Raw genomic sequence first — 15,525 nt, 5'->3', positions numbered from 1 at the left:
TATCTCGCTGAAAAATGATGTAAGGGTTTTCTCCATGCTCTCCTTCCAGCTATCAAGAACATTCAGCCTTTGTAACTTTGTGCGCAAAGGTGAAACGTATTGAAGAAGGAAAATTATTTGGTCTCATCCAAACAGTGAAAAATTCAGTTGGAAATATAACAAATATGAGCACGAAGGAGAACTTATCTGTTACTTTTGGCATAATTTTAGCAATTTGATGTGATTAAGACATTTAACTCATTGACAACAAAATGGCTGGAAGCCATTTAATATTCCTTCTTTTCACCTGTAGTATTTCACTATACCTCACAGTTTCACATGCTTTTTCACCATTCGAAGAACACAACTGCCAAATCTCGAAGAGGATATATTGAAGTCATGAGGGGCATGGTAGGGTGAATAGCCAAGGTCTTTTTCCAAGGGTAGGGCAGTCTAAAACCTGAGGCCATAGGTTTAAGGTGAGAGGGCCAAATTTAAAAGGGGTCTGAGGGGTGACTTTTTCACGCAGAGGATGATGAGTGTATGGAATGAGCTTCCTGAGGAGGTGGTGGAGGCTGGTACAATTGCAGCATTTAAATGGCATCTGGATGGGAACATGAATAGGAAAGATTTAGAGGGATATGTGCCAAATGCTGGCAATTTGGCCCCTTCAGCCTGCTCCTCCACCGAATACGATTATTGATTATCTGATTGTAACCACAAATCTATATTTCCATCATCCCTTGATAGCTTTTTACCCCTTTGCTTACAAAGAAATGGCTCTGCCTTAAAAATACTCTACATGCACCATGCCAATGATTCATGACCCTCTGTGGGAAAAAAAAGACTGTGCAACTCCACTGCTACTGCAAGTCATCCATTTTGTATCATACATAACTGGCTCTGTCTAGAAATTACAATTACAAAGTGCCCCTGCCTGCCTGCCATCCTTCATCCTATAAAAACCTGAGCTTACCTAATGCTCTCACTGCACCCTGACTAATCCTATTCACCTACAAGCCCTGTACTCATTGCCATGTATTAGTTCTAAATCTGGCAATGCCTTAGCTTCTTGTTTTAAAATCCATCCATGGTCTTATCACTCCCAATCTCTTCGAGTACCTCCTCCAGTTTGACAATCCTCTGAGATCACTGCATAACTCCAATGTTGAACACAATTACTGATTATAAGTGCTCCAACATTACCAATGGCACCTTCTGCTGCTAAGCTCTGGAATTCCTGCCCTATACCCCTCTACGTCGCTCTCAACTCCTTTAAGTTATGCCTTTTTTTATCCATTTGTGGGAGGTAGGCATCGCTGGCTGGCCAGCATTTATTGCCCATCCCTTGTTGTCCTTAAGAAGGTGGTGGTGAGCTGCTTTCTTGAACCGCTGGAGTCCATATGTTGTCGGTTGACCCGCAATGCCCTTAGGGAGGGAATTCCAAGATTTTGATCAAACAACACTGAAAGAATGGTGATATATTTCCAAGTCAGGATGGTGAGTGGCTTGGAGGGGAACTTGCAAGTGGAAGTGTTCCCACCAAATACCTGCTGCCCTTAACCTCCTGCATGGAAGTGGTCGCGGGCTTGAAAAGTACAAATTTGACAAAGATCTAGAATTTTTATTGTCCTAATTTTTTTTTATGTGGCTTGATGTTAAAATTTGGTTGATGATATTCATGTAAAGTGCCTTATGCTGTTTTACAGTGATGGAAGTGCTATATAAATGTGAGTTGTGGCTACTTTATATGATCCTTCATCAGTACTGACAAGTCATTTTGTTTTCTTCTTGACCTTAAACATCATTTTTGGACACAAACAATCCTTTCTCAAATGCCCCATCTCTCTTAATTTTTTTTCTCTCTTTCCTTCTCCCTACAGCTTCAAATTTCTGCATCTCTCATGCCTCATTACAATGCTACGGTAGCAGTTTCTGCTTTCTTCCTTATATGCATTCACCAGATTTAACATGGAAAATCCATTCTTTCATCTTATTCCTGCCTTATGGGCAAAGTAGTTTTTCTTTCTATTCATCATTTTCCAAATGTGAGTGTCACTTGTAAGCCATAACCTAATGTCCAAATGCCCTTGAGAGGTTGGTGATGAGCCACTGTCTTGTACGGTTGCAGTCCAAGTGTTGTAACTGTGCCCTCACAGCTGTTAGAAAGATAGATCCAGCAACGTGCCCCAGTGGTGCTGAAAGAATGGTGATATTGTTCCATATCAGGATGGTGTATAACTCAGAAAAACACTTGGATTTATAGTTGTACCATACATCTACTGCCTTTGTCCTTCTAGATGGTATATATTGCAGATTTGGAAGGTGCTTTCAAAGGAGCTATCGTGAATTCTTGTATTGCATATTGTAGATGGCATGCTCTGCCCCAATGGAATGAATGTTGAAGGTGGTGGAAAGTATATTGATCAAGTTGGATGCTTTGCCTTGAATATTGTGGAATTTGTTGAATATTGTTGGAACTGCTTACGTCCAGGCAAGTGGAGAGCATTCTATCCACTGTTCACCTCTGCCTTGTAGATGGTGGACAAACTCTGGAGTGTCAAGAAGTGAGTTACTCAACACAAAGTTCCTAGCCTCTGACCTACGGATATTAAACTTTAATTTACGTGACCAACCCAATCAAGTTTCTGGTTGATAATAATCCTCGTAATGTTGACAGTGAGGGATTCAGTGATGACAGTGCATATGGCATTTGTGTAGTAGACTTGAAATGCAAAAGCCTGGGTTATGTGAAGATTAGTGAGGCAGGTGTTGCACCCATCTAAAGGCATTTAGGACCAAGTTAAAATCTCAATGAAAGGAAATGGGTTGTTACATTTTTGAAGGTCTTTTTTAAAACTGTGCCAGTCCCTTAATTCAAGTTGCAAGTGTCTTAAAATAACCAGATCTGCATCCCAATCTCACCTCCGTCACTCAGTACTAACTGTTTTAAATGCGTAAATGCGCGTTGATACGTCAATGATAAATTGACTAGTTCCTGTTTCCTTTCCTCATTTTCTTTTACCACAGATGTTTCAAGCTGTCAAATTGTGACTGCCTTGTTTGCTCAAGTCAGAGAAACAAAAATTAATGGAAACAGAGTCACGGAGTCACACAGCACGGAAACAGACTCATCCATGCTGATCTTATTGAGGTTTATACAATAATGAGGGATATGGATAGGGTGAATAGCCAAGGTCTTTAAAATTGATAAGTTAACACTTGCAATTAAATGGCAAGTTTTTTCAACCTTATTTTTAACCTTATTATTAACCCCAATGTCCTTTACAATCAACAAAGTGCTTTTGAAATTTATGTACTGATGTAATATAGGAAGTTGGCAGCTGATTTACACATAGCAATCCCCCACAAACAGCAATCAGATAATGAGTTGATCATATTTTGAATGATGGATGAATGTTGGCAATAAATACCAGGTACATCTCCTCCATTCTTCCTCATGAAGTGCCATGGGATTCTGTATGTCTGTCTGAGATGGAGGGCATGGCCTTGTTTTAACATCTCATCCAGCAGACAGCATAGCACTCACTTACACATAATATACTCAACTGTCCAGAGTAGGACATTAAACCCACAATAGACTGACTCTGAGGCAAGAGTGCCATTCATTGAGACATAGCTGACACCTTCAGTTCTTACCAAGTGTTGAATTAGCATGGACACTTTAGACACTTGGCAAATACATGACTGGAAAGAGAAATATCCCGATATTATAGTGAAGGTAGCATTTCACCAATCCTCTCACCAGGAAACTATAGGTTGAATATTTTACTTCCTTGTAGGTCACACAATCCATTCCTGTAGTGCACAACGTTTATGCAAGTTATATGAGCACACCTTTGTTAAAACCTCAAGTTCCATTGTCCATTCTCAGGAGGTAGGGCATTGTCTTGGACTTTGAATTCTACTCCTGCACTTTGTTGGGTTATTTCCTTCATGCTAACTTAACAATAATGTGTTATCTATAGTCAACTTGAGCAGCAGTAACTCTTTGTACCCATGTAGTTAATGCAAGTTATATATCGATGTTTTTGAGAGGTACCAGATGCAAGAAACCTACTTTTAGTTTTATTTCGTTCTTTATGGATAATTAGTATCTTTACTGCCTCTTATCTCCCTGACCAATGAGCATATAAATTAAATAGCTTTGGGCCTTATTACACACAAATTCATTTATGACTGAACATTGCCCTGGGGATTTCCAGAAAATACAGCACAACAATCTATATTTGGATCGGTAAAGGAATACTTCAAATATTTTCAAGAAGCGGCTGTTTTTCTTTCTATAAATGCCATTCTATGGGCCAATTTAGATGCAATTAATGTTTACTTTTGGTTGTTTAGATATTTCTCTCCATACTCTGTGCACTCAGGAAGTTTGGCACCATCCAGGAAAAAGCAGCCCACTTGATTTGGCACCACAGTCACAAACATCGACTGCCTCAACCAGCGACGCTCAGTAGCAGCAGTGTCTATTACCAACAAGATGCACTGCAGAATTTCATCAAAGATCCTCAGACAGCACCTTCCAAACCCACGACCACTTCCATCCAGGAGAACAAGGGCAGCAGATACATGGAAACACCACCACCTGCAAGTTCCCCTCCAAGCCACTCACCGACTTGGAATTATATCGCCATGCCTTCAATGTCCCTGGATCAAAATCCTGGAATTCTCTCCCTAACGGTATTGTGGGTCAATCTACAACACCTGGACTGCAATGGTTCAAAAAGGCAGCTCACCACCACCTTCTTAAGGGGAACTTAGGGACGGGCAATAAATACTGACCAGCCAGTGATGCCCACGTCCTTCGAATGAACAAAAAGAAAATAGCAAGCAGACTATGATGACAGACTGTGCAAGTATTTTAAAATACAGGTTCCTGCCTGTCATTCCCTTCAGTGCTTGTCGCAGAAAAGCATTTCATCATGTTTTTAAAAAAAGGAAGTTCTGTCGACGCACAGCAGGGCAGGCAATATCAGAGGTAGAGAAAATTAGAATTTGAGTGAAAATTTTGTTGAGGTCTCACTGGCCAGCTGGAGATCTGGCGAGAGAGCCACACTGATTCTTCCAGGTGAAGCACACTGAACCACACATCAATCAGACAGTGAGGCCATCGATAGACTTTCACTTGGAATCAGTTCAACAGGAGATTCTGATGAAGGGTCTAGGCCCGAAACGTCAGCCTCTCTGCTCCTATGATGCTGCTTGGCCTGCTGTGTTCATCCAGCCCTGCACCTTGTTGTCTCGGATTCTCCAGCATCTGCAGTTCCTACTATCTCTCTCCAACAGGAGATTCTGCCTGCCAAGAGCTGCTGGCAAATCAGAAGCTGATAGCTCTTGTGTTCAGCAACCACAATGGAGTAGGCTGAGACTGTTGCAGGAAGAGCACGCTCGGAGTTTCACTGGTGTGGAAAGTAATATGTGGTGACGGGAGGAAAGATATTTTTTATCTCTCAGGGTGGAGACCATGGATAGAAAATGGTAGGGGTGCAGAAGCTAGGGCAGGGAGGAGCCTGGCTCCAACCTGGGACTCTGCTGCATTCCCTTGATTCAGGCACCGGGTGCCTTCAATTGGGGGAGTTCCCCTATCCCACTTTAGTGGCAAGCTGCCCACACAGTGTGACAATGTGACGTGCTGCATTGTGACCAGACTGCTTGATCCCAGTGGCATTGGAATGGGGCCCTTAATCGGTACCTAATTGGCCACTTCACTTTATTCCTTCAAAAAGTACCGGTTCTATTTAAAAAAATTTGCCCCCCCCAAACCAGGTTAAATGAACACTAGTTGTCTCCATGTGTTGAGGGGTTTGGACTATGATGGCTTTGTCTTTTTGAGGAGCCATATTGTAACTCAGTGGTAGTGTCCCTGCCTTCTTGACTGAGTGGCCCAGGTTCAAGTCCTACCTGTTCCAAAGGTGTCTAATAACATCTCCGAACAGGTTGATCAGAAAAATAGGTTAATTTTTTTAAAATTTGGTCCAATCAGATCAACAAAGTATGGTCACAAAACTTACCCATGCCTTAAAATAGTGAGTGGATGTCCTCAGTCTGTTTTTGATTTTACAGATAAAATAACTTGTCATGGCAACATCTACTTGATGTTTGTTTGAATGTTACAAAATTATCGCATAGAATAATGTACAAAAATTTTACACTGAAAGATTAAATCTGCATAAAATTTCATAAACGGTTTTAATTGCATTAAGGATGTTATATAAATGTAAATTGTTATTACGGGCACAGCTTATTTAAAAGAGGAGGAATAATTTTCTTGTGGCTGCACTATTAACTAGCATTTGGTTGTTCTTCAAGCTCATGTGAGCTTAATTTCGGCAGGGGCTATTTTCCCTGGAGCATCAAAGGCTGAGGGTTGACCTTTATAGAGGTTTATAAAATCATGAGGGGCATGGATAGGGCGAATAGCCAAGATCTTTTCCCTGCAGGGCAGGAATCCAAAATTAGAGTCCATAGTTTTAAGGTGTGAGGGGAAATATTTAAAAGGGACCTGAGGGGGACAACTTTTTCATGTCGAGGGTGGTGCATGTATGGCATGAGCTGCCAGAGGAGATGGTGGAGGCTGGTACAATTACAACATTTAAAAGGCATCTGGATAGGTATATGAATAGGAAGGATTTAGAGGGATATGTGCCAAATGCTGGCAGATGGGACTGGATTTATTTAGGACATCTAGTCAGCGTGGACTAGTTGGACCGAAGGGTCTGCATCTCTATGACTATGACCTGAACTTTGCAGTAACAATAATGGTGGATCTATAAACATGTTTTTTCTTTATTCATTCACATTATGGGGGCATCACTGACTAAGCCAGCATTTATTGCTTATCCCTAATTGCCCAGAGGGCAGTTAAGTGTCAACCACATTGCTGAGAGCCTGGAGTCACATGTAAGGATGGCAGTTTCCTTCCCTAAAGGGCAATAGTGAACAATCAGCAGTGGATTCATAGTCATCATTAAAATCTAAATTCCAGCATTTTACGTAAAATTAAATTCAAATTCCACCATCCGCCATGGCAAGATTCAAACTCAGGTCCCTAGAACATTATCTTGGTGCCAGGATTAACAGTCCAGCAATAATCCCACCAGGCCATCACCTCCCCCACTAATGGCTTGCCATCATTAATGCTAAAAAGACATTGGAGACCATAGCAATGCTGTAATTTGCAGTAGCAATGATATTGTATCCATAAGCATTGGCCGTCATTATTCCGAGAAATACATTATAGACCATGGCAGTGCTTGACAATATCCTAGTGTGGTCCTTAATTGACCATTTGAGAGGCCAATATTGGAAACAGGGATGGGACGGAAGATTCCTTCTAATGTTCAGGACTGTGAATTCTCATCTTCTGCTCAATGGAACCATCCATTTTATATGGTCCAACAACACAGCATGTAGGGGTAAGACCAGAGTTTAATGTCTTCTTAACGGGACAATGCTCAGTTTTACACATGTGGCATATAAATTTAAAAGTTTCTGATCAGCCAAGACACAGGTTGGCCCATGGAAATGAAAACAAATGTCTCTTGAAATTCATGGCAGAACAGGCAGCAACAATACTGAGCAACACAGATAAATGTTCAATGATATGAAACGTCATCAGACATTGGCTCTCCCTCCAATAACCACCCTAACACCACTGTCCACATTCTTCTTTAAGGTCATATTAGCTTGAAGAACAACCAAATTCTAGTTAATAATGTAGGCACAAGAAAATTATTCCTCCTTGTCAATTAAATAAGTTGTGCCTACAACAACAATTTGCATTAAATAGCGTCTTTAATTGATTAAAACCCCCTAAAAATTTCAAATGGGCCTACTTAGACAAATTAATTTGCATGAAGAGATATTGTATCAGATAGGATAAAACCTGGCTAATGTTTTGTAGCAAAGTACAGGAAGAGGATGTTAGTAGGTAGCAGAGGTTGAGGGAGAGAGTTCCAGGGTATAGGCCCAGACAGCTCAAGGCACAATCACCAGTGATGGAGCAAGTAAAAGCCAGAATGCAGAAGTATCTTGCACTGGAGGAGTGAACAAGTGCCAAAATCCTGAAGGGATGAAAGCTCAAAGATGTTACAGAGATTGCACCATAACAATTGCAATCATTGTTTGGCTGTAACTTTAAGTTAAAATGACTATTCCTTGGATATAACAATCAAAGTTGTTTTATTTCATCTTTTCTGAGAATTGAAAACTTTCCTTTGGAATTTCAAAAGTTATGATTACTATTTAAACACCTTTGGTCTCATCAGATCAGCAAAACAAGGTCATAACACTTGCCCCCACACCTGAAAATAGTGAGTGGGTGTCTTCAGTCTGTTTTTAATAATAATCTTTCTTCCTTTTAAAGGTAAATTGACTTGTTATGATAACAGCTATGTGAAGTCTATTTGAATTTTACAAGATTATCACATGAAAAATGAATATAAATGTTGCATTATAAGATTGTGCAATGGTGGTAAAACCATAAGCATTTGTTGCGCCACTGGAATTGACAGCAGTTTTAGGAGTTTGAGAAATCTGGAAGTCGTTATGTGCAATTCAATTTTGTCCAGAGGGGCCACCCCAGGCTCTCCCTCTTCATCGAACATGCCCTGAAAAAGTATTGGGGACCATTGTTGCTCCATGGCTATGCTTAGCAAGGCACTCCTGTGGTATGATGTTACCTTTTGCAGATGGTATTGGCATTAGTTAGGAGGATTTACAAGGTGAAATTCAACTTGTTTAGCCATGTTATTAACACACATTCCATCAGTTCCTGGATTGGGACTTGAAACTGGAGTTTCTAGTTCAAAGATAGGATATCATGCACTACACTGCAAAACTTCCTCATTATCAGGTTCTAATCAATGCAACTATAAATTGAGGAAGAACATTCTTTTTATGCTGTTTGCCACAGCATAAGTGTTACACTTTGTTTGATGAGGTGTGAGTGGATTTTTAAAGGCTTACCAAGTTCATGACTATTGCTAACTGTGTTTACTAATGCTGAAATGAACTCCACAATTTTTGTTGTTTTTAAAGTGCTTTTTATAGCCTTTTATCTTTAAAAATTATGAGAAGTTATTCTGTGATCTGAACATTTAAACTAAAGGTGAAAACATTCCAACCTCCTGCTTGGCTGGCTTAGAGAATCGTAGGATCATAACTAAAGTTGCTGAATACAAGGAAGTCAGAATCTTTATATAGTTCTGCTTAGGCCCTGCTTCGCTTTGACCATTGCAATCAGTCTGGTCATGAGAAAAGAATGAAAATCTTTGGAGGTGCGGAGAGGATTGACCAGAATGAATCCACGGATGAGAGATTTTTACTATGAAGTTAGGTTGGAAACATTGGAGTTGTTCTCCTTGGGCCAAAAGAGATTGAGGGTAAATTTGCTTAAGGTGTGAAGGTTTTGACATGTTTAAGAAAAGCTGTTTCCATTTGGTGGTAACACACAGGGATTAGAGATTTGAAGAATCCAAAAAAGAGCACTGAAGTTCTGAAAAAGTGTCATATCAGACTCGAAACATTATCTCTGTCTCTCTTCACAGATGTCACCTGCTGGATTTTCCTGTTTTTGTTTCAGATTTCCATAGCGTTTTGCCTTTATTTACAGATTTAAAGTTTGGGACAAGAGGCGTGGGTGTGCGAGGAAGAAATTTGGTGCACAGAGAGAGGTAATGCAGCTGAAGCTCACTGCAGAGACAATGAATGATTTCAGAATGAAATTGAATGACAACTTAAGTGAGATAAACTTGGAGTGCTCCAGGGATAGAGCAGGGGACTGAAGACTCTGCAGGGAGCAGGTATGGGCAGCACGGTGGCTCGGTGGTTAGCACTACTGCCTCACCTTCACCAGTGACCTGCGTTTAATTTTACGCCTTTCTCCCTGTGTCTGCATGGGTTTCCTCCCACAATCCAAAGATGTGCAGGTTAGGTGGATTGGCCGTGGGAAATCCAAGGCTACAGGGTAGGGGGTCTGGGTAGGCTGCTCCTCAGAGGGTGAGAATGGACTCAATGGGCTGAATGGCTTGCTTCCACACTGTAGGGATTGGATGATCTGCTCAGTGGACTGAAAGGTTTGCTTCTTTTCTGTAATAATTTTGTGACAATGACTTTAATGTGATTGGCTGCTTACTGCTTTCTGACATCACTGTTGCAGGACTCCTGGTGAGATCCCTTTGTATTGGTGCCATATTGAAGCCATTGGTAGGAAATTAGAAAGCTACTCCTTACAGACTTATAGATCTTCGTTAGTAGCTTTCTTCAAAATCAGCAGCAAATGCTATTGTTTCACTGCTGATTGCAAAATCTCTGGCAATTTCCAGGCTACAATAATTTGAGTAATGACTGATGCGCTTTGCTCTTCTTTGTGATCATGATGATTATTCCTTAGTTCAGGTGAAATCCTTGAGATTTGATCATTTGGCCAGTGTGATATTGCTGACTGATACACTGATTTTATTGAAAATGTAATCACTTCCACAATAACCATCACTATTTCGCAATGAACTCTATGCTACATGTTGTAGATATTTTAGAATGGTACCGAAAGAAAATTGTTGCTGGTAATCATAATTCAATGAGACAAATATGTATGAATGCAATATTTTCTTTTGCACAGAACGAAGGTGGGGAATAGATAAACCTGTTCATATAAACCTTCAACAGTTAAGAAATGGTATATTTAAGGAAATAAGCTAAGGTTGTTTTTTTCCAGCTCCTTCTTTTCCCTGCTCCTTTATTTAGAAATACAATGAATCAGAGGAGCTTTCTGTATCATAAGGTTTATAAAAATAGTCCACACTATTCACAGTAGGTGCAGTTTGTGGTATTCTAATTTTCTCATTGTACGCAGTGGGGAGAGTAGCAATGACAGTGCTATGAAAAACACTCCACCACAAAATAGTAGCATTACTGCTCTCTAGTGACCTTTGCCCAGTTAATTCCACCTTGGTTTAGAACACAGTCAGCGCTCTGTGTAACCTGCAATTTAAAGAGGATTAGAAGTTTTAAGTGCCCAAAAATGATTATCTAATGAAATGTTATTTACTTATCTACTTCGTTGTATTCATTTTGCATTCCATAGATATTAATGACGACAAATTTGGAAAAGGATTGAACAACTTGAAAGGATTGAATCGAAAAAAAATGAAAGGCCTGTTACCAGTGATGTTCCACAGGGATCGCTGCTGGGTCTTCTTTTGTTTGCTATTGATATAAATGATTTAGATGAGAATATAGAAGGCATGGTTAGTAAGTTTGCAGATGACACCAAAATAAACAGCTATCCAAGATCACAAAGAGACTTTGCTCGATTGGGTCAATGGGCTGAGGAGTGGCAGATGGAGTTTAATTTGGATAAATGTGAGGTATTGCATTTTGGCAAAACAAAAAAGGACATGACTTATTCAATTAAAATTGGGTCTTGGATATGTTGTAGAACAGAGAGATCTAGGGGTTCATGTACATAATTCTTTGAAGTTTGCATCACAGGTTGACAGGGTGGTCATGAAGTTGTTTAATACACTTGCCTTCATTGCTCAGACCTTTGAGTACAGGAGTTGGGAGGTCATATTGAGCTTGTACAGGATGTTGGTGAAGCCTCTTCTGGACTACTATGTGCAGTTCTAGTCGCTCTGCTACAGGAAGGATATTATTTAGCTAGAGAGGGTTCAGAAAAGGTTTACCAGGATGTTGTGGGAATGGAGTGTTTGAGTTATAAGTAGAGTCTGGACAGGCTGGGACATTTTTCACTGGAGTGTAGGAGGTTGAAGGGTGACCTGAAAGATGTTTATAAAATCATGAGGGGTATAGATAAAGTGAATAGCATGTATCTTTTCCCTAGGGTTAGGGATTTCAAAACTCAGGGGCATATTTTAAGGTGAGAGGAGAAAGAGATTTAAAGAAGCATGAGGGGCAGTTTTTTTTTTTTACACAGAGAGTGATTCGTATGTGGAGTGAACTTCCAGAGGAATTTGTTGATGCAGATACTGTTACAACATTTAAAAGACATTTGGTTAACCACATGAATAAAAAATGTTTGGAGAGATATGGGCCAAATGGGACTAGTATAGTTTGGGAACATGGTAGGCATGGACTGGTTAGACGGAAGGGTCTGTTTCCGTGCTGTATGACTATGAATCTATGACTTGCACTGATAGAGCGCCTTTTACTGCCTCAAGGTGTCCCAAATACTTTACAAGTAATGCAGTGAACTTTTGAAGGGTCATCACTGTTGTAAAGCAGGAATTGCACTAGCCAATTTGCACATAAAGCTCATCTGAAAGACAACAGCTCCAACAGTGCAGCATGACCTCAGGATTGCACTGGAGTGTGAGCCTTTATTTTTGTGCTCAGGTTCCTGGAGTGAAATATTGCACAATTTGGACTGTGAAAATTCAGGAAGCCTCCACTTCCCCATGTATCTCCAGAACACAAATCTGCTAAAGGAGCCTGACGGCTCCAAACAGCCAGCCCGTAATTTCCAGAGAGGTTCAACACTTCTTTAAGACAGTGGATTGAAACTCTGCCCACCGTCCTGCTGTCCCAACCACACGGCCGCTTATATGCACTCACTAAATTGAAAAGTATTTAACTTCCTGTTGAAAATGGCAGGCGGGACAGCAAAGGGGATTTCCCCAGCGCCTTCACTAGATAAAAGTCAGACACCTATTTCTAAAGAATAGGTTTCTAAGGGACAAATCTCATGACAATCAGCATGCAATAGAAACATGATCACCATGACAACACTAACGATATATTTCAGAAAGTACACCATTCAAAAAGAAAATACAAACCTCAACATAAATGAGCTGCTGCTGATTTCACCCAACAAATGTTTCAACATCAGTACCTGGGTGTTTGCATGTACAAACTTGTTTGTTACAATTTAAACTGAATTGGTTAAGAAGTGAGTATTTGGAAATACTGCAAGCACCTTTTGTATGAAAGATTTTAAAATTTATTTTCCAGTTTCATAGGAGAGAAAACAGCTCTCCCTTTTGTGGACTCTATAGGGGCATAATTAGACTTGCTAACAAAAGCCAAAAGAAGTGCATCTGCTGTAAATCAGGAACAAAACCAAAGTTGCTGGAAAAGCTCAGCAGCTCCGGCAGCATGTGTGAAGGCAATATCAGAGTTAACGTTTCGGATCTGGTGACCTTTCCTCAGAACTTTGTTTTAGACTTGCTAACAGCTGCTTTTTGGATCCAGAAAGGTCTCTAATGGTAACTGGTTTCTATCAATCACGAATACTCATCTGGTACAATGTATGCCAGATAATGTACCAATAAAGACATTAACCTAGCATTTAAAATCTGTTGGCAGAATGCAGAGCTGACAGACCATGATATTAATCAATGTGTAATGTTGATTTGATGCCAGCACTGCCATTTTGAAATTCCATACTCCAGTTAAATCCTTACTTTAACCTACCATAGTTCTACATCTAATATTTGATTTGATTTGACTTGATTTGATTTACTATTGCCACATGTACCTGGCTACAGTGAAAAGTTTTGTTTTGGGTGCTGCGCAGGCAGATCATACCATACAAAGTGCATTAGGATAATAGAATAGAGTGAAGAATACAATGTCACAGCTGCAGAGAAAATTCACAAAGAGCAAGATCAACATTAAATTTAAAGTTGGAGAGGTCCATTCAAAAGTCTAATAAGAGCGGGGAAGAAGCTGATCTTTCTGTTGGTATTGTGTGTATCCCATCCAAACCCCTCCACCCCACCATCACTGACACCAGCAGCGCTGTTTAAAGGGCAGCTCACCTACAGGTCAATTGTTTGCTTATTTTTCGTAGACATTGCTGCAATTCTACAGATTTTGGCTGCTTTTCAATATGTGTCAGAAGTTTCCATTGTCCTCCTTGTCTGTCTGCTTGTTATCTTGGTGATTTAAAGGCTTCTGAGTGAACAAGATGCCTCCAGACACTGAAGCTTTCTCTTGGCATGACACATAGCATGATGCATGGCTGAGAGAATGAGCAAAAGATACCTCCGAGCAAGTCAAGCTGCGAAAAGAAGGAGAAGGTGAAAGGTTCTCGGTAGCTGACTACATCCATGTCGACTCTTCAGGGAGTAGATCTGGTGAAAAGTTTACTGAAATACTGTGACCCTCTGGAAACCACTTTACAATAACAATGTGAGTTTCCATGGGAACAGGTTAAAATTGCACAGCTGAGTTTCCATTGAGGCTGTCAGCACCCAAGTGGGGGCTGCTTGCGTCATGGTGGAAGTGGGGACATTAACCAAAAGACTCTTCACCACGGTGTCCATCAAGTCATTGTTTGAGAGGATTGGCTCCAAACTGTGCAAAGCTCTGCCCAAATTTAATGCCAGATTCGTTGACACCAAACATTAGCTTTCCAACAGGCTTCCGAATGCAATAATCATTTTAGTTTGGCACACTTATTCACATTTTCACAGAATGAATGCAAATTCCTGTGGATGTTAAAGAGTAGAAATAAAAAAAACAGATAGCACTGGCGAAACACAACAGGACTGGAAGCATCTGTAGACAGAGTAAATGTTAATGGATGGCACGGAGCAATTGGTGGCTGGGAAAAGTCACTGAGAATAAAAAAGAAAATCTGATTCCTGACATGAAGAAAAGTTTATTCCCCCTCAATCCTTCAGAATCTCACCCAACTTAATTCCATGCATATGCATCATTAAAGCCATAAATCACCTTATTCATATGACCCTTTTAATTCTCTATTCCTTCACTGAGAAACTAGAACCCTTACAGTGTGGAAGCAGGCCATTCGGCCCATCAAGTCCACACTGATCCTCTGAACAGCATCCCACCCAAACCCACACCCCTACTCTATCTCTGTAACCCTGCATTTCCCCTTGACTAATCCACTGAGCCTGCACATCCCTGGACACTGTGGAAAATTTACCATGGCCAATTCACATCTTTGGACTGTGGGAAGAAACCAGAGCACCTGGAGGAAACCTACACAGACTTGGAGAGAATATGCAAACTCCACACAGACAGTCGCCTGAGGGAGGAATCAAACCCGGATCCCTCGCGTTGTGAGGTAGCAGTGCTAACCACTGAGCCACGATGGAGGGATTCAATTGTTACCATTCACATTGATACTAATGATATTAAAGGACTAGAAAGAAGATTCTGCTGGAAGATTTTGAACAGCTATATGCTAAATTACAAAGGAAAATCTTCAAGGCAATAATCTCTGGATTGCTACCTGAGTCATGGGCAAACTGGTCAAAAAAGATAAGAACACCAGTAGGCCACCCAGCCCATCGAGCCTGCTCTGCCATTCAACACAATCATACCTGCTTGAACACTTCAATATCTTTTACTCATTCCCATTTTACCAGCCATTTGCCATCAAAATTTATCAACCTCTCCTTTAAATAGACTCAAGACTGTGCTTCCATATTTCTCTGGGGTAGACAATTCTACAAACTCACAATCCCTGTTTAAAAATGTTTCTCTTCTCCGTTCTCAGCAGTATTGTCTTTATTTTTAAAATTGTAC

This window comes from Rhincodon typus, chromosome 27, assembly GCF_021869965.1.
Source record: "Rhincodon typus isolate 14 chromosome 27, sRhiTyp1.1, whole genome shotgun sequence".
NCBI lineage: Eukaryota > Metazoa > Chordata > Chondrichthyes > Orectolobiformes > Rhincodontidae > Rhincodon > Rhincodon typus.
The sequence above is the reverse complement of the archived record's forward strand: the minus strand, read 5'-3'. Positions refer to the sequence as shown.